The sequence below is a fragment of the Lepisosteus platostomus genome, chromosome 3 (assembly GCF_059453375.1).
Source record: "Lepisosteus platostomus isolate fLepPlt1 chromosome 3, fLepPlt1.hap1, whole genome shotgun sequence".
Lineage (NCBI taxonomy): Eukaryota > Metazoa > Chordata > Actinopteri > Semionotiformes > Lepisosteidae > Lepisosteus > Lepisosteus platostomus.
This window is the reverse complement of record NC_142613.1, coordinates 29,154,373-29,166,375: the sequence shown is the minus strand read 5'-3', so window position 1 is coordinate 29,166,375 and position 12,003 is coordinate 29,154,373. Positions and strand designations below refer to the sequence as shown.

Genomic DNA, 12,003 nt, shown 5'->3' with positions numbered 1-12,003 from the left:
CTCTATAACAATAATAAAAAACTTTATTTTACATATCACCTTTAAAAGTGGTAGTACCTTTTTTAGTACTATATTTTTGTATTATATTCCCTATTAATCAAACTCTAAGAGTATGTATCGGCTTGTCAGTCAGGTCTTTTTTCTCTATTTCAATTGTCGTTTACACATGCACGACTTTAAAAGCTAGCAAGACAGGTTTCGATTCACATTAGCTGGCGAGCCTTGTTAAAAAAACCAATGATAATGTAACATGCCACTGTTTGTTCATGAACAAAGTTATACTGAGATTTCCTTAGATTCGCGATTAAAAAATAAATAAATAAAAATTTGAATCTCCTGCGGAACACATTCCATAAGAATCAGCGGTTCTACAATATATATCACCTTTAAAGGTGGCTTCTCAAAACGCTTTACGGGATAAAAACAACCAGAACAGCAGCAACAACAATATTGTATTTCATTGCACTTTGAAAACCAAGTAATAACTTTATACAGTACGTGCAAACGTTTCGTATGTTGCTGTCGTGAATGCCTGTGTACCCATAAGTATCTTATTTGCCTTAATCCTGTCTACAGTACAGTATCTCTGTCCCCCTACCCCCGGCGTAGATATTTGATATTTACACCCGGCGCGGCACCTAGGGAGCGTCTGCATTTATAACTTAGTTTTTAAAATTAGTCAAGCAATATGAAGCATCTCCTTTTACTTTTAAGCCCCTTAAATACATTGCAGATTTTAATCGTCTTTAATTTTGTCTTTAATTTTGCCTGTGGAGTGTATCTTATTAAGCTCTAAATTGCATTTGAGCACGGTTTTTGACTTTTTTAAAATTGCATTTTGGGCGCGGACAGCACATACAAGGGTTAATGAACTGCGCCAAGAAATTTAAAATAGTATTCTTTAGGTGTGAGGGTAGGAGTGGACCGCAGCAGGCATAATCAGCAAACCAGGAAAACAAAGAACAGGACAGGTGAGATGTGTATCCAGAAAGCGAGTGATCAGAAAAAGGAAATGGTGTTACGCCCAGGTTTTCGACCCAATTGTTTTAACTTGCTAATGCATCAGACACATTTCCTGGCGTATTGTGTTTTAAATAAAATAGGAGTGTCTTTCCCTGGCATTAGCTCATCGGTATGGTGTAAGTTTTATCTGTACCATACCATACAGTATATAGGTACAGAATTCAAGCTGCACCACTGTATCGCTTTGGTAAGGGGACGGACAATGACCAAAATCACGAAGACTCTCTCACACCAAATAATGAAGATGAAAAGAAATGGGAAGTCAACACGGGACATTGTACAGCAGTTGGCTTCGATGGACATCTTCGTTTCTGAAAGCACAGTGAGACGGCATTATAAAGGGGAGAGGAGGCAAAGAGAATCTAAACCGAGGACGATTCAAAGGTAAATAAATTTCTAAAAATACCTTTCTTGCAGGTAAATACAACTACGCACATTATTTTTAAAACTAACTGCTGATCTTTTTTTCAAGTCCTATTGTGCGAGCTATCGACAAACTGACCGATGAAAATGATGAGCTACCGGCGATGCAAGTCCAAAGACGGCTATGGGCTGACCTCGGTGCGAATATAAGCCCAACATCGATAAGAAGAGTACGCAGGAGGCTTGGATGGAGATACAGAAAAACCAACACATGCCCCATGATAAGGCTAAAAAACAAAGAGGAAAGACTCAAGCAAGCGCTCCAATGGATTGAACAGTGGGAGGCATTTCAGGATGTACTTTTTACCGACGAAACAACAGTGGCTCTGGAACAGTTTTCAACAATGGCATTTTGCAAAAAGGGGAGACATGTGGACAAGCCAAATCCCAAACATCCACTGAAGGTTCACGTCTGGGGGGGTATATCTAGAAGAGGCCCGGGACCACTTCTTATTTTCGAAGGAATTATGGACCGTGTATTCTTCGAGGAAGTCGTGGTCACACAGCATGCTGCCCCATATATCAGAGAGCAGTTTGGATCAAGGCACCGTCTCTTTCAAGACAACGATCCGAAACACACAGCAGCAAGGGCGAGGCTTATAGCAGAAGGAGTGAACTGGGTGAAAACTCCAGCCGAATCCCCAGATCTAAATCCGATAGAAATGGTTTGGCATTCGTTGAAAGACTACGTTCGGAAAACCGCTAAGCCCGTCACAAAGCAGGAACTGATCGATGCGATCTATAAATTCTGGGAGGAAGAACTGACCGAACAAAATTGTAACAATTTTATTAACAGGCTGTTTCGTGTTCTTCCTAGGATTGTTGACCGGGGCGGGGGACATTCGGGAATGTAAGTCTGAGAAAGACAGTCTCACGTTTGTGGACAGTCTGTCCACAAACAAAACATGTAAAAAAAAAATGTAAAAAAAAACAATTACTTTTTGTCAATGAAAACCGGTGTGTGTGTCTCTCTCTGCTGGATGTCCCTCTCACAAACTGCTGAATGAATAAAATTATTTTATTGAAAACGCGTTTGCGATTGTCTGGTATTTAATTTGGTCCCTTTTAACTGTTTTTCGATCTACTGTATTGCTTTGAGATGCCACTTTTAAAGGCGATATGTAAAATAAAGTTTTTTATTATTGTTATAGAGAAACATGATCAGATTTTCCCTGGTTCAGAAAAAAGACGATTAAAATCTGTAATCTTTGCACTTGTATGTTATCGGAAAATACAATCAGTTTCTGCTTTATGTAAGGATGGTGTGGCGCTCCTCAAAGCGCTTTACAGGATAAAAACAATAACAACAATAGTGGCTGGGCAAATGATTTTTTTTATCGAAATACAAAATGAGATACTGTATAATGATGTGCATGAACAAAGGTATACTGCAATTTTCCTTAGATACGCGATTAATGCTTCGTAGGAGGAGGCGGTCTTTTCCTCTAGTCCAACAGTCTGCCCACAAACAAAACATTCCTGTTAGACAAGAGGAATTGAAAAAAAAACAATTTTGTCAATGAAAACAAACATACAGATGCAGCCATTCAAAGTGCGCGGTAAAGACACCGCAGTACAGATACCGCAGGTAAGATGACACGCGATACCGCGGTGCGTGATTGGTTGACCGACAGGGGCACTCGTGGTCCGTTGGTCTGTCGTAGAAAGACTTACTGTACTGTAAACGTCTTTACTGTGCCCGTTGTAGATATTGAATTTTACCACTGAAGGGAAATCTTAGTAGCTGAGCATAAAAAGAATAGGAGCATACTGTAACGCGTGTGAAGGCCATAAACGATATTAATTTTGGAACGTAAACATACAGTATATGGCTGGTCTTGGTACTTTAAAGAAAAAAATACGCACCAGTATTCCATTTCTCCCTAAACATTGTAAGCTTCGAAGTCTTTAACTAACGTGATACCGGAGTCAACAAGCATACTTTTAGAATTTGATTAAAAGGGAATATAATATGGAATCGCGTATCTCAATAATTTAATAACGGTATGATTATATCCGTGTACTGCGGCAGAGCTATGTAGGGCTGTTTCGCCTGCCTGATCATGTGAGCTCTCTTGTAGCCTACTGGTCTAGGTGCGTGACCACCAGCTGGTAGGTTGGGTGTTCGAATCCAGCTGGTACTGGACTTCTCATTTTTATTTATTTATTTTTTAATCGCGTAACATAAACATATTACCGTATGCAAACTGTACTGTATACAGTATGTATATGTATATTTAATGTCTTAACTGTGCCCGTTTAATTGAATTTAAAAAACATATTTAACACGAACATTAAGCTGCTTACATCTTCCGCCTGAGAACAGTCACCCGTTGCTACCCAACGCAGAATGGTGATTGGCTGACACCATCTGACACCCCTCTGATTGGAGAAAAAAGACGTGCTGGTGTGCTATACCAGGAAGAGGATTCTTTCCATTCAAAACGTGTATTTTAAAAGTTTAAGAAGTAAAAACCTTACAGCGTACACAGATTTCTAAACTGATCAGGATCGTTATCTTTGTCTCATGCATAATAATGTTCACCGCTCTGTCCAGCAAATTAATAATAAACTTTATTTTATATAGCTTTTTAAACGAATAAGTAATTAGATTGCTCATAAACCTAATCACTTGCTTTTTCTTTTTATTTAGGCTCAGATTTCAACTATAGATCGTATTATTAATAACCATAATAACAACCAACCAACAAAAACAACCATATAAACATAATACCAACCAAAAACATAGATAACAACCACAATACAAAATCAAATAATCAAACCATTTTACACTCGCAAAGTCATCCAATTATCATAATCCCGCCCCTTATGCAAAACCAAACCTTCCTCCCATCCCAGTTTATCCTGTTTATCATAAACAAAATCCACCTCAATTTTCAACATAAAGCATTACACAAAATCAATACCTCAACACTCCATACTCAACAACGATAATTCACAAACAGCCAGAACATGTAACTACACATTCCCAAACATACCTACTTTCCATAGCCCCGCCCCTTATGCAAAACCAACATCCCTCCCCTGTTCTCTCTCTCCCCTGGCGGTTGTAATTGTTTTTATTTTCAAATAAATTTTAGCAAAGTCATGTATTTTAAAAATCTTAAGATTTTTCTATTTATGTCTTTATTTAGTGGTTTCATTAGTGACAAAGGCTAAACTTTCTTGGAAAAATGTCTTTTATGTAAACCATGTTTGCTATTAATTCATTCAGGGCTAAAATATGTTCATTGTCTTCTAATGAAAGAAGGGTTCCTTTCGCCGTAGTCGAGAGCCTAGCCTTTAACTAGTAAGTACTGTATTTACTGGGTTTTTGAGGGGGGGGGGGGGGTGTCTTTCGCTGGAAATCTCGCCTCCTACTTTGAAAATACCCGTGAAACCGGTTCAATTCGTCACAGCCAGCACTCCTGCAGAGAGTTGGGTTGTACTTGCAGTGTATACAGTACACGCGTTATGCTCTTCGTTAATGTCTGTGAAGTTTTATTTAATCTCTGAGCCATACTGATTCTTCTGGAAGCACACCAGTATTCCACTTTCTCCCTAAACATTTTTAGGATCAGAGTCTTACATGTGGTTATTTCGAAAACGTTTGTACGTGCTCCTTCTTACCATGTTACTGTTTACCGTTACTGACCATATTAAGTTTAAGTGCCTGTGGGCACTTTTACTGTCCGTGGGGGGTGGACCGTCTTTCATTAGAAGGTTAGTCTGTTCTACTTTGAGAATGTAGGGGGGGGGGGTGGGAAGTGCCCGCGGTCATTTAATTAGTATTAAAATCTTAGTTATCTTTCTAGTTCACAGGTTTGCATGCATAATTTAATTTTGAAAGCCACTGAGACATCAGGTACTACTGTTGTATTTATGAAAAAGAAACAAAACAAAAAACATACTAACAACTGTGCCATCCTACTCCTTAGTTAATACATTTTATTATTCATAAACAGTTAACATTGTTAGCAAAATATTTTGAATTATATTTAACCCTATTTTTTCTTTAGTTTTGTATTTAACTTATTATATGATAGTCAGACTTAATGTATATTAATGTATATTTGAACAATGAAAATATATTTTTACAAGATTTTACATTAAGCACTTAAAATGAATATGGTTAATAATAGTAAACTGTAACATGCTGTAACAAGATCGGTTAAACTTCGAAGAAAATCCTTTCAGAGAAAATGTTTCAGGTGTGAAGAACAAACCTGTTCCCACACACCCTGCCCCCACTACCATTAGAATATACACAAACATTTTAGCGTTTCATTCAGAAGACCCTCACACCTGAAGAGTGCTGGCTGTGACGAATTAAACCGGTTTTACAGGTTTCAATCACAGATTGGGACTCAGTAAAGTAACACACAGCGCCAGTGGATTTGATAATACTGTACCTAACCAAAATCCGCAATATGGAAACAGAACCTGTGTAATTGTTGATAGATGATGTACTCGTAACATTTTTTCAAGACGAACTACAACATTTAAAAAATGACTTGTATGTACTTGATATCTCTAATCAATCCACGGGTCCCAGCACAAAACGAAAGTAAAACGCATACCGTTTCGCGCTTCTTATTAGTTGCTCAAAAGTAATTTGACCGTATGAAATGCATAATATAAACCTAGAAACATATACGTGAGCAGTACTTAAGCACTGTAGTATCGGTGTTAAGACATACCTCTCAAATACTGTAAATCAAGTTAAAAATATCTCAAGAACGATTCTGGTCGTAATGAAACCATGTTTCGTGTATGTTTTCTTTTTCATCTTGAAATAACTCATTTCTAAATACCTTTTTCACTGTTAACATCTTGTAGCAACTTTGCGACAAAATATACACTCTGACAGTTCATCCTGCTACCAACATTAAATAAAACAAATCTTAAGATTTCTATATTTATGTCTTTATTTAGTGGTTTCATTCGAAGCTTACAATGTTTAGGGAGAAATGGAATACTGGTGCGTATTTTTTTCTTTAAAGTACCGAGACCAGCCATATACTGTATGTTTATGTTAAGATTTCCCTTCAGTGGTAAAATTAGATATGAATATTCAATACTTAAACGGGCACAGTTAAGATTGTATACAGTACAGTTTGCATACGGTAATATGTTTATGTTACGCGATTAAAAAATAAATAAATAAAACTGGAAGGTCCAGCACCACCATTATGTTTATATGGTTGTTTTTGTTGGTTGGTTGTTATTATGGTTATTAATAATACGATCTATAGTTGAAATCTGAGCCTAAATAAAAAGAAAAAGCAAGTGATTAGGTTTATGAGCAATCTAATTTCTTATTCGTTTAAAACGCTATATAAAATAAAGTTTATTATTAATTTGCTGGACAGAGCGGTGAACATTATTATGCATAAGACAAAGATAACGATCCTGATCAGTTTAGAAATCTGTGTACGCTGTAAGGTTTTTACTTCTTAAACTTTTAAAATACACGTTTTGAATGGAAAGAAATCCTCTTCCTGGTATAGCACACCAGCACGTCTTTTTTCTCCAATCAGAGGGGTGTCAGATGGTGTCAGCCAATCACCATTCTGCGTTGGGTAGCAACGGGTGACTGTTCTCAGGCGGAAGATGTAAGCAGCTTAATGTTCGTGTTAAATATGTTTTTTAAATTCAATTAAACGGGCACAGTTAAGACATTAAATATACATATACATACTGTATACAGTACAGTTTGCATACGGTAATATGTTTATGTTACGCGATTAAAAAATAAATAAATAAAAATGAAAATGAAAAGTCCAGTACCAGCTGGATTCGAACACCCAACCTACCCGCTGGTGGTCACGCACCTAGACCAGTAGGCTACAAGGGAGCTCACATGATCAGGCAGGCGAAACAGCCCTACATAGCTCTGCCGCAGTACACGGATATAATCATACCGTTATTAAATTATTGAGATATGCGATTCCATATTATATTCCCTTTTAATCAAATTCTAAAAGTATGCTTGTTGACTCCGGTTTCACGTTAGTTAAAGACTTCGAAGCTTACAATGTTTAGGGAGAAATGGAATACCGGTGTGTATTTTTCCTTGTGATATTTTAAGCTCTAGTTGAATGATAGGTGTCGCATTTTAAATCATTTTCGTAGCTAGAAATTATGAAACGCCCTGTTAAAAGCAAGGAAGTTTTTATGCCCCGTTGAAGTAAAACAAAATGCCTGACAAAGTATGGCTTGGACAGATTCCAAGTGCTTGTACAAATGTGCTAAAGAAATTATACTTTGAGTATACAGCTTGTCCAAAGTCATCCATTATTAATACTATTAGTAATATCTTCAGTAAAGGCTTTGATGCATAAATATTTCTGATAAAGGTAGGTTGTGTACTTCTGTCCAACTGAGCAATCTTGCTTTCATAATATATACCAACATTTTAATGACTGATGATTAACATGCTGTAATACACAGTTCCAAATTAAAGGCTCAAATGCTGTACATGAGAGGTTAAGCTCCCCCTGGCGGTTTTACAAGGCGACGCCGGATAGTTAGTCACGTGACACACGTGACACACGTGATACCGCGTGATACTGCGTGATACTGTGACACGCCCACCGGGGTATGCCGCGAAATACCTCACCCATTTTGAATGGCTGCATCTGTAGACAAAGATACTGTATCAATTTATGTTGCATTAGCCTGATTATGATTAAAAAACACATATAATTAAACACGCGTTTGCGATTTAAATCAGAACACGATTTAAATCAATATAAATGTTTATATTGTAACGCATACTGTCCAGCCTCCATTTCTCTATAAAAATTTACTCTGTTGCACACACACACACACAATAGAAGCAGGAAGCAGAAGCAGGGACCGTTGTCAAAAATGACTTAGAATCGATCATGTTGCGATATTTTGAAATATAAAAGTCAATTGATTGTCCATAATATCGCTATTCTATTTTTTCGAAGAAATGTTTGTTAAAAGAAAAGTCCAGCACCAGCTGGATTCGAACACACAACCTGCCAGTTGGTAGTCACACACGTAGACCAGTAGGCTACAAGACAGCTCGCGTGAATAGGCAGGCGAAACAGCCCTACACAGCCCTGTCGCAGCACACGAATACCGTTATTAAATTCTTTAGATACGCGATTCCATATTATATTGGCAGAAAAGCCTAAAACTACCACTTTTTCACATGCTATTTCACATGCTAGTTAAATACTTCGATGCTTAAAATCGTTAGGGAGAAATGGAATACCGGTGTGTATTTTTCCTTTAAAGTGCCGATTCCTGGAATCTGACTGGCTGACACACCTCTGAAGTGGTTCCATAAAATCTGGTATACGGAAAAGAAAGCGTTGATAAATACAAGTGTCTTTTAATACACTCTTTGCTGTGCTCTTGAGGATCCTTGTGATATTTTAAGCTCTAGTTGAATGATAGGTGTCGCATTTTAAATCATTTTCGTAGTTAGAAATTATGAAACGCCCTGTTAAAAGCAAGGAAGTTTTTATGCCCGTTGAAGTAAAACAAAATGCCTGAGAAAGTATGGCTTGGACAGATTCCAAGTGCTTGTACAAATGTGCTAAAGAAATTATACTTTGAGTATACAGCTTGTCCAAAGTCATCCATTATTAATACTATTAGTAATATCTTCAGTAAAGGCTTTGATGCATAAATATTTCTGATAAAGGTAGGTTGTGTACTTTTGTCCAACTGAGCAATCTTGCTTTCATAAAATATACCAACATTTTAATGACTGATGATTAACATGCTGTAATACACAGTTCAAAATTAAAGGCTCAAATGCTGTACATGAGAGGTTAAGCTCCCCCTGGCGGTTTTACAAGGCGACGCCGGATAGTTAACCACGTGACACCACGTTAACTGCGTGATACCGCGTGATACTGCGAAACGCCCACCGGGGTATGCCGCTAAATACCTCACCCATTTTGAATGGCTGCATCTGTAAAACCCTACTTGAATCCTTCTAAACTAAAAATCAGTGTTAGTGAGTTCTAAATAAAGAGGTATCCAGGTAACAGTGAAACGGGCGGACAGTCTGGGGAGATCGCCCGTTTTCCATGTAAATAGTTCCCTGGTTCCGCATCCCTTGGTGTTTCTCTCGCTCTCTCTCGGGTCACCTGATCATTAGCTCGAAAGATTTCAGTGCTTTGTGTATATTCTAATGGTAGTGGGGGCAGGGTGTGTGGGAACAGGTTTGGTTGAAATTGCATTGGAGATCTATGTTCTTCACACCTGAAACATTTTCTCTGAAAGCATTTTCTTCGCAGTTTAGCCGATCTTGTTACAGCATGTTACAGTTTACTATTATTAACCATATTAATTTTAAGTGCTTAATGCCATTTTTTGACCAGGCACTAATATTCTTAAGTCCATATCTTTGCAAGGGAATCAGTGCGAATTGCAATACTAATTAAATGACCGCAGGCACTTTCCACCCCCTCTGCCAGCAGGAACATTCCTATTCTTAGCTCAGCAGCTCATTACAAACCGGGTTTTTTTACACAGCGATACAGCTTTGCGTTGTGAATCTGTTTTTTCGTGTTTACAAAGAAGGTGGAATACAGTGATACTACCTGCTATACAGATACATATCTTTAGATATTTAGACCCTTAAATTAATATCATTATTAATAATAATGATTATAATGATAATAATGATAATCGGCCAGTGAAAGCTCTGTTGTCCTTCACATCAATGCCTGAAACATTTTACCGAACCCAGGATTTTACAGAGAGGGAGGAGGCGCGGAGCTCAGCAGTACAGAACGAACATTCTGCTGCCTGGAGTGCTTATGGCAGCAATCGCGTCTGCATTTATAACTTAGTTTTTAAAATTAATCAAGCAATATGAAGCATCTCTTTTTACTTTTAAGTCCCTTAATTATCATTAAGCACAGCTTTCTCACCACTTAGACTACTTTTTGATACCATCCTTAGTCAAACCAGAAACGTGTTGTTCTGTCTAATGACATTACAAGTGGAAAGATTACAGATTTTAATCGTCTTTAATTTTGTCACCTTATACATTTTAGAAACGTTTCATCCATACAAACACCACAAAACTATTTTCGATTGTATTTCTGAATAGTATGTTACACTTAGTTCACTGTTTTAAATACATCTAATTAAGAAAGTTAGGTGTTAGCATAAACTATTAGCAATCAATAATATTAAATTTAGCACTGTAATAAGCTGTTGCACTTTCCCCCGCATTTCATTGTCAAATATACATTAAGTCTGACTATCATATAATAAGTTAAATACAAAACTAAAGAAAAAATAGGGTTAAATATAATTCAAAATATTTTGCTAACAATGTTAACTGTTTATTAATAATAAAATGTATTAACTAAGGAGTAGGATGGCACAGTTGTTAGTATGTTTTTTGTTTTGTTTCTTTTTCATAAATACAACAGTAGTACCTGATGTCTCAGTGGCTTTCAAAATTAAATTATGCATGCAAACCTGTGAACTAGAAAGATAACTAAGATATCCATCCATTTATAATGGTGGTGTAGAGGTTTTGATGGGTTTACTGAGACAATTATTAATTGTAGCAGTAATCACGAGGTTGTTCGTCGGGGCTTTTAGAAAATCAATCGTCAGAACAACTAACAACGCACACACACGGGTTCAATACACGGGATACATTTATTAATATAACTGTGCAACAAACATATACTAGTCTGCCTGGATACAAGCGGCAGACCTTACGGTGAGGGTTATCAATATACAAGGTATATAATCTCGAAGAGATGCAAACACAAAGAGATACACAACAGAGAATATATGTCAATATATATCGTTCGGTTACCAAATCGCTAATCAGTGTTATTACCCACTGTTACTCTAAACTCGGAAGTAAATACATTACTCATGAATTAAATTGATAACAACTTGTGTTGAGGTACAATTGAATTCTCGAGACGCAATGTAGAACATGGGGTTTACTTATCCACTGTGTTTGGATTTGGAGTTTCCCGGCACGAACACCAAACCAGCTGACAGGCGAAAATGGCCAAGGAGAGCCCAGAACTGAGCTTGCGCTCCCTTTTTGATCAAGACCCAGATGTGTGCTGATTGGTTGAGAGTTTGGCGGGCATTGTAGACCCACGTGGTATTACCACGCCCTGCCAGTCCCTGATTGGTTGGTCAAGGTGAGATATGAGTCACTTAGTCCTGACACTTAGGAATGCAATCCAGATGTCCAACTCGCACTCCCTAGACAGATAGGCGCCAATGGCTGACCATTGATCATGATAGCCAGGCTTAGCTAAGTGCATCCCCCTTTGGGAGCTGGTTTCTTATCACAAGAAAACATCTTAAATCAGCTTGCATGAATTCTTTCTCTGTGGCTGCACCACAGAGATGGAGGGTGAGATGGGGCCTCTTTTAGGAGCATACCAACGCTTAATTCTGTCTTATTAACAAGCATTGCCGCTACATATCCCCCCTTTTTGAAGGTCACGAGGTCCTGAGGCGTTGTTGCCTTCAAAACAAAACAGAGTTAAGTGATGTCTGTTGTACCCCGGTGGATTC

General features: G+C 37.7%; 1 protein-coding gene across 3 annotated transcripts in view; it reads left to right on the top strand.

Moving 5' to 3' along the window:
• The window catches only part of usta (uronyl 2-sulfotransferase a), a 313,485-nt gene that overhangs the window by 211,441 nt on the left and 90,041 nt on the right, over positions 1-12,003 (top strand). The window lies entirely within an intron of this gene.